Raw genomic sequence first — 7,999 nt, forward strand, 5'->3', positions numbered from 1 at the left:
TGCTTTTAGGTAAATCTTCTAAGATAAGATTTATTTTTCTCATATTGATTCCTTTTTATATATATATAAAGGTACTTTCTTCTTGGTGTTTGCTTATTTTCTTTTTGATCTCTCTTCAACTCTTTCTTAGGTGACGGGATGACTTTTCTTCAACTGAGTGATCTCTTTTTAAACATCGGGGCCACAATTCCCATTTTCCAGTCTCAAAGACAGCTACAGCTTAGTCCTCGACTTAACAGCAGTTCATTTAGTGACCACTCAAACTGACAACAGCACTGAATAAGTGACTTGTGACCATTTTTTAAAATAAGGTTTTATTGAATTTTATAAGGTTGGGGAAAGGATGGGGTCAGTATATGGGATTGGGACAGGGATGGGAACAACAATGGGGTTGCCCCCCATTAACATTTTCAAGCTTTAGCAAACAGACTATTGTCCGGGTACATATGTTCAATAACACTAAGTAATATAATGTTGTTGTTGTTAGTTGCGAAGTCGTGTCCGACCCATCACGACCCCATGGACCACGTTCCTCCAGGCCTTCCTGTCCTCTGCCATCTTCTGGAGTCCATTGAAGCTCATGCCTCCTGCTTCAGTGACTCCATCCAGCCCCCTCCTTCTCTGTCGTCCCCTTCTTCTCTTGCCCTCCATCTTTCCCAGCATCAGGCTCTTCTCCAGGGAGTCCTTCCTTCTCATTAGGTGGCCAAAGTCCTTGAGTTTCCACTTCAGGATCTGGCCTTCTAAAGAGCAGTCGGGGTTGATCTCCTCCAGGACTGACCGGTTGGATCGCCTTGCAGTCCAGGGGACTCGCAGGAGTCTTCTCCAGCACCAGAGTTCAAAGGCCTCCATCCTTTGGCGCTCAGCCTTTCTTACGGTCCAACTTCCACAGCCGCACATGGCAACTGGGAAAACCATGGCCTTGACTATGTGCACTTTAAGTAATATAATAGTAAATGGTTACAATGAATATGATAAACAATAATCATCAACAGTATCAGTTAGTCAATACGTATCATTCATCTTACTAGTATATATTCATGATAACATATTGCATTGATGGCGAACCTTTTACAGACTGAGTGCCCAAACTGCAACCCAAAACCCACTTATGCATCGTTGAGTGCCGGGTGGGTGTGGCCCATTGGCTGGGTGTGGCCAATAGGGTGGCCGTGCCCAATTGGGTAGACGTGGCTGAGATGGTAACGGCAGACTGGGTGGGATAAAAAGTTCAATCAATCAATTCCAACTTTGCAAGATCTTTTTTTTCCCTGCGAGAAGTTGAAATTGATTGATTTATTGAACCTTTTTTTTTTTGCACACAGTGGCAGAGGCCTAAAGCGAAAAGGTTTTATAAAACCCAGCTGAAGGCCTAGGACTGGGGCGATGGCGCGCATGCCCACAGAGAGGGCTCTGAGTGCCGCCTCTGGCACCCTTGCCATAGGTTCGCCACCACTGACATATTGCATTCATTTCTCACTAGTTCGTTTTCCTACCCATTGGTAAAAATTACCCCATGTTTGGTGATAAAAACTGAATCTTCTTTCTCTTTAATCTCTAACGTTAATCTATCCATTTCTGCACATTCTAAACTTTTCTTAATTAGAATCTCTTCAGTTGGTAAATTTTCAATTTTTACAGTATTGGGCAAATGCTATTCTCGCTGCTGTCAATACATGCAATATTAAATACTCATTCTCCTTCTCATGCTTGGCTCCTAGTATTACCAGCAGACACAATTCTGGATTAAATTCTATCTGTATTTTAGTCATCTTCTCCAGCCACGTATGACCATTTTTCACCGGTAGGGCCTTTTGCAGCATGCCCGCGATCGGGCGATCCAAATTCAAAAGGTTCCCACTTAACGACCATTGCTGGGTCCCAAAGTCACGCGGTTCCTTTCTGCCGCCTTCTGACAAGCAACGTCAATGGGGAAGCCCGATTCATTTAACGACCAGCTGACTATCTTATCCTCTGCAGCGATTCACTTAACAACAGAAACTTTGGCCTCAGTTGCGATCGTTAAGGCGAGGACTGCCTGCGCTGTCATTAAAGGGAAGTTACACAATTTGTTTAATTTTTGGTTTTTTTTGGGCAAGCTCAACGATTTCGTATGAAAAGTTCATCAAGGTATCATCCAGACCTGGGGTTGATTTGTTTTTAGTTTGCCTTAGATAGAACTTCACCTACCATTACCTGCCTTTGCCTATTTCCTCTGAAAGTCGTCTTGGGAAGGGTTTTTTGTATGCCGGTATCCATCCTACGTCGTCGGGAGCGAGGAAGACAAATTATTTAAGTTTCTCTGCTATTTTTCCATCTTTGTTGTTGTTGTTAGTTGCGAAGTCGTGTCCAACCCATCGTGACCCCATGGACAACGTTCCTCCAGGCCTTCCTGTCCTCTCCCATCTTCTGGAGTCCATTGAAGTTCACATCTCCTGCTTCAGTGACTCCATCCAGCCATCTCTATCTCTATCTCTGTCTATCTCTATCTATCTCTCTATTCTCTCTATCTCTGTCTCTTTCTATCTATCTCTGTCTCTGTCTGTCTGTCTATCTCTTTCTATCTATCTCTCTATTCTCTATGTCTATCTCTATTCTTTCTATCTCTATCTATTCTCTCTATCTCTTTCTATCTCTATCTCTGCCTATCTGTCTATCTATCTCTGTCTATCTCTCTCTTTCTATTTCTCTATTCTCTGTCTATCTCTTTCTATTCTCTATTTCTATTCTCTCTATTCTCTCTATATCTCTTTATTCATTCTCTGTCTCTCTGTCTCTCTNATGTCTATCTCTATTCTTTCTATCTCTATCTATTCTCTCTATCTCTTTCTATCTCTATCTCTGCCTATCTGTCTATCTATCTCTGTCTATCTCTCTCTTTCTATTTCTCTATTCTCTGTCTATCTCTTTCTATTCTCTATTTCTATTCTCTCTATTCTCTCTATATCTCTTTATTCATTCTCTGTCTCTCTGTCTCTCTGTCTCTCTCTCTTATCTATCTTATCTATCTATCTATCCAACTGCCCATTCCACCACAGATGGGGCTTTGCTTGTTTGTGCAGACCAGTTGCTGGCATGCCGTGGCCCGGTACCAGTCCACGGACCGGGGCTTGGGGACCCCTGGCTTACCATACCTCCGGAAGGCTCAGCTGCCCCAGCAAATGCGTGCAAATCTTCACCCAGCTGCCTTTCCCCCCCCCAGCCCCCTGTGGCTCCCCATCCCAGCCCAGTGCCGGCCAGCGTTCACGGTTGCTTTGAAAAGGATTCTATTTAAGAATTATTACTACAGGTTGTCCTCAACGTATGATCACAATGGAGCCCAAATTTTTACGGCGCTAGGCGAGACTGTTATGTGAGTTTTGCCCCCTTTTACGACTTTTTCTCGCCACGTTGGTCGAGCGAATCGCTGCAGTTCTTAAATTCAAACAACACGGTTATTAAGTTTAACCTGGTTTGCCCAGTGGCTTTGCAGCCGTTATAGATGCGAGTCTGTTGCCCAGCATCCGAAGGCAAATCCCGTGTTCACGGGGTTGCTGCAGCCATCGCAGGTGTGTGAAAAATGGTCGTAAGCAGATTCCTTCCGTGCCCTTGCGACTTCAAACGGTCACTAAATGCACTGCTGTAAGCCGAGGACTACCTGTGTTCTATTTAAGAGCCAGTTCTCCAACCGCCCCAATTTCTCTCTGGTGACGGACCGGGAGTAAGAAAAAAAAACGCCTTCTGCTTTCTCTGGAGAGATCTTGTGATTTCTCAGGTAACGCGGGCAGATCACCTGCAGCAGATCACCTAACCGCCCTTTCCTTTTTTAAATGGACATTTCTTTAAGCCGGAAATAAAGTTCTTAATTCCTCTTTCGCTTTCTGCTGAAAGGGGAAACTCGCGTGACAAATCGTACCTGGCACATGGAAGGGAGACAGGGTGAAGGCAAGTGAGTGCTTGCTGAAGTAGGCTGGGGAGCAAACCCCCCCAAAAAAACGACTTGCTGGGGTGGCCTAGATCAGAAGCCCCCCCAATCTTTTGGGCACCAGGGACCGGTTCCGTGGGGAGAGGTTTTTCCGCGGACAGGAGGGTGCGTGGTTTTGTGTGCTGCCTGCATTCCACGGATGGGGCTTTGTGTGTGGAACGGTTGCTGGCATGCTGCGGCCCGGTACCGGTCCACAGATGGGGTTTGGGGACCCCTGCTCTGGCAGACACGCACTCTGCTAAATTCCCTCAGGATATCTATCCTTCCTTCTCATGAGGTGGACAAAGTATTTGAGTTTCAACTTCAGGATCTGGCCTTCTAAAGAGCAGTCGGGGTTGATCTCCTCTAGGACCGACCGGTCGGATCGCCTTGCAGTCCAGGGGACTCGCAGGAGTCTTCTCCAGCACCAGAGTTCAGAGGCCTCCATCCTTTGGCCTTTCTCAGCCTTTCTTACGGTCCAACTTTCACAGCCACACATTGCAACTGGGAAAACCATGGCAGTAAATTGGATTAACTTTGATTTAGGACACCCAAAGAAGGGGCACTGCCTCAACCGTTGGCAGCTCCTGGTTGACTTTAGCGTTTGGGTGCTAAAGAAACTGGGAAGATTTCAAGGAATATATATCAGGGCTGTTGGGGCAGGTAGTGCTAAATTGAATAAAACCTCCTGGCATGTAGCAATGGGATGAAGTAAAATTACCCAAGAGTTAAGCTTGGTTCAAAGGAGATCTTAACCTTAATCCTTAAAGAAAATATGACTTCATTCAGCACCTAATTACCGAAGCCGTTTGTCACGGTTGACGAGAGTGCTAATTTAAAGTAATTTTAAAAGGATTAGGGTGCGTTTTTTTGGGGGGTTAGAGGTACAGCTCGCCTTTTGTTCAGCCTCTCAGGGTGGCATATGCAATGCCTCTCCTCCAACTCACCCCCTCAGTAACACCTGTAAGAAGGCTGGGCTGAGAAAGAAGGTGAACTTCAGTCGATCTGTGAACGTCCTTGGCGGTGAATGAATTCTTGGTATGTTTTCAGGGCCCATCAGCATCTGAACCGCCGTCGTACACTGCTTCACTCTGGAATGGAATGGAATGGAGTGGAGTGGAATGGAATGGAATAGAATGGAATAGAATAGGAGAAAGAATAGAATAGAATAGAATAGAATAGAATAGAATAGAATAGAGCTGGAAGGGACCTTGGAGGTCTTCTAGTCCAGCCCCCCGCTCAAGCAGGAGAATCTACACCATCTTGGACAAATGGCTGTCCAGTCTCTTCTTAAAAACTTCCAGTGTTGGAGCATTCACCGCTTCTGGAGGCAGGTTGTTCCACTGGTTAATTGTTCTGACTGTCAGGAAGTTTCTCCTTAGTTCCAGGTTGCTTCTCTCCTTGGTTAGTTTCCATCCGTTGCTTCTTGTCCTGCCTTCAGGGGCTTTGGAGAATAGCTTGACTCCCTCTTCTTTGGTGCAGCCCCTGAGATACTGGAAGACTTACTATCCTGTCCCCCCTCGTCCTTCTCTTCGTTAAACTGGACATACCCAATTCCAGCAGCCGTTCCTTATATGCTTTAGCCTCCAGTCCCCTAATCATCTTTGTTGCTCTTCTCTGAACTCTTTCTAAAGTCTCAACATCTTTTTTACATCGTGGTGACCAAAACTGGATGCCGTATTCCAAGTGTGGCCTTACCAAGGCCTTGTAAAGTAGTATTAACACTTCACGTGATCTTGATTCTATCCCTCTGTTAATGCAGCCTAGCACTGTGTTGGCTTTTTTGGCAGCTGCAGCACACGGCTGGCTCCTATTTAAGGGATCGTCCACTAGGACTCCGAGATCCCTCTCACAGTTGCTACTATTGAGCAAGGTCCCGCCTATACTATACCTGTACATTTGGTTTTTCTTGCCTAAATGTAGAACCTTATATGTTGCACTGTCAGCATACCGTATTACTATCTCAAAATCTACATCCATTTGCCAATCGTAACTTATTTCTGAAAAATAACGAGTCTGGACTTGCATATTCATAAATGATCCTTGATCTGGAGAGTAACAATGTACTCGGCTTATAGTAGAAGAATAGTTGCCTGTTCTCTGTAGTTTTGACAACTGCATATACAGTTTTAAGAGTTTTCAGAGGCAGTTTCCAGATGACTTTGTATTAATGGGCAAATTTGTAATTGGAAGAGCTTAACTTGTCAAGTGAGCTATAAATACAGCTTTCTAAAAGTTATACGTTGCTCTTTTAATAGTATTTAACTACTCCTTTTGTAAAGTTGCAAAGTAATACTAAACTTAGTTTGTCAGAATATCGAAGCATCAAAAATGTATATATAATCCTCGACCTTAAAACCGTAACAGCTCAAATTTTCTGTTGTTACGTGGGACGTCTGTTCGGTGAGTTTTGCCCCATTTTATGTCCTGTCTTGCCAGAGCTGCTAAGTGAATCACTGCAGTTGTTAAGTTAGTAACAAGGTTGTTAAGTGAATCTGGCTTCCCCCATTGACTTTGCTTCTCAGAAGGTTGCAAAAGGGGGGATCATGTGACCCCCGGGATTTTGCGACCGTCATAAATATGAACCAGTTGCCAAATGGTCAAATTTTGATCATGTTTTATATACATATATATACACATACACTACTACTACTACTAATAACAATAACCCTTTCAACATTATTATTATTATTATTATTACTACTACTACTACTACTATTATGGGTCATCGCGCAGTCAGCCAGATGTTCAGACTGGATCTGGCATTTTTGTCTACCTGTCGAGTCCTTCCCAAGGACCTGGGATAGGCAGATGTGGATGTTTGATGGTATCACAGATCTCGTCGCAGGATGGAAGCGGATCCTAGTAAGGCCGCCTTTTGCAATTGACTAATGGCGAATCTGTCAATGCCGATGATGGTGTTCAAGTGATGCTCCAGTTGTTTTGGGGTTGCACCCAAGGCGCCTATTACTATTTGTACCACCCTTGCTTGCCTTTGCCACAGTCTTTCTATTTCTATTTGTAGGTCTTTGAATTTTGTTATCTTCTCCAGTTCTTTCTCGTCTCTTCTGCTGTCTCCAGGCACTGCCACCTCCACTATCCAGACTTTTTTGTCTTTCTTATCGACAATTGTTAGGTCCGGGGTGTTATGTGGCACGTGCTTGTCTGTTTGAAGAATAATAATAATAATAATAATAATAATAATAATAATAATAATAATTATTATTATTATTATTATTATTATTATTATTATTATTATTATTATTACTATTATTATTATTATTATTATTATTATTATTATTATTATTATTATTATTATCTTTTATTCTTAAACATGAACCTCAGTCAACTGAACATTCAAACTGGTAGCAACCATCAGTGCAAGCCAATTTGACTGAGTTGACTGAGGTTCATGTCTAATGAAGAAAAGATAACAACAACAACATAGTTGGAAGGGACCTTGGAGATCTTCTAGTCCAACCCCCTGCTCAGGCAGGAAATCCCACACCATTCCGGACAAATGGCTGCCCAGTCTCTTCTTAAAAACTTCCAGTGTTGGAGCATTCACCACTTCTGGAGGCAGGTTGTTCCACCGGTTAATTGTTCTAACTGTCAGGAAGTTTCTCCTTAGTTCTAGGTTGCTTCTCTCCTTGATCAGTTTTCCTCCATTGCTTCTTGTCCTGCCTTCAGGGGCTTTGGAGAATAGCTTGACTCCCTCTTCTTTGGGGCAGCCCCTGAGATACTGGAAGGCTGCTATCCTGTCCCCCCTTCTCTTCATTAAACTAGACATATCCAATTCCAGCAACATATATACATATACGTGTGTACACACACACACACACACACACACACACACACATGGTTGGTCATACTGAGGACAGTGCCTTCCTTAATCTGAAGAACTAAACCATGCTTTAAGGCCAGCCCTGAAGTATTTCCATAGTATTTGCTTTATTATCCTCCTCCTCCGGTGAATTTCAACGGATGGCACGTTGCACAATATGGGGAGTTTTTGCCAAAAGGCTTATGGTGCAATTCTCAGAAATAGAGCAAAGTGGG

Source organism: Protobothrops mucrosquamatus, unplaced genomic scaffold, assembly GCF_001527695.2.
Source record: "Protobothrops mucrosquamatus isolate PMUCROS unplaced genomic scaffold, P.Mucros_1.0 scaffold3783, whole genome shotgun sequence".
Lineage (NCBI taxonomy): Eukaryota > Metazoa > Chordata > Lepidosauria > Squamata > Viperidae > Protobothrops > Protobothrops mucrosquamatus.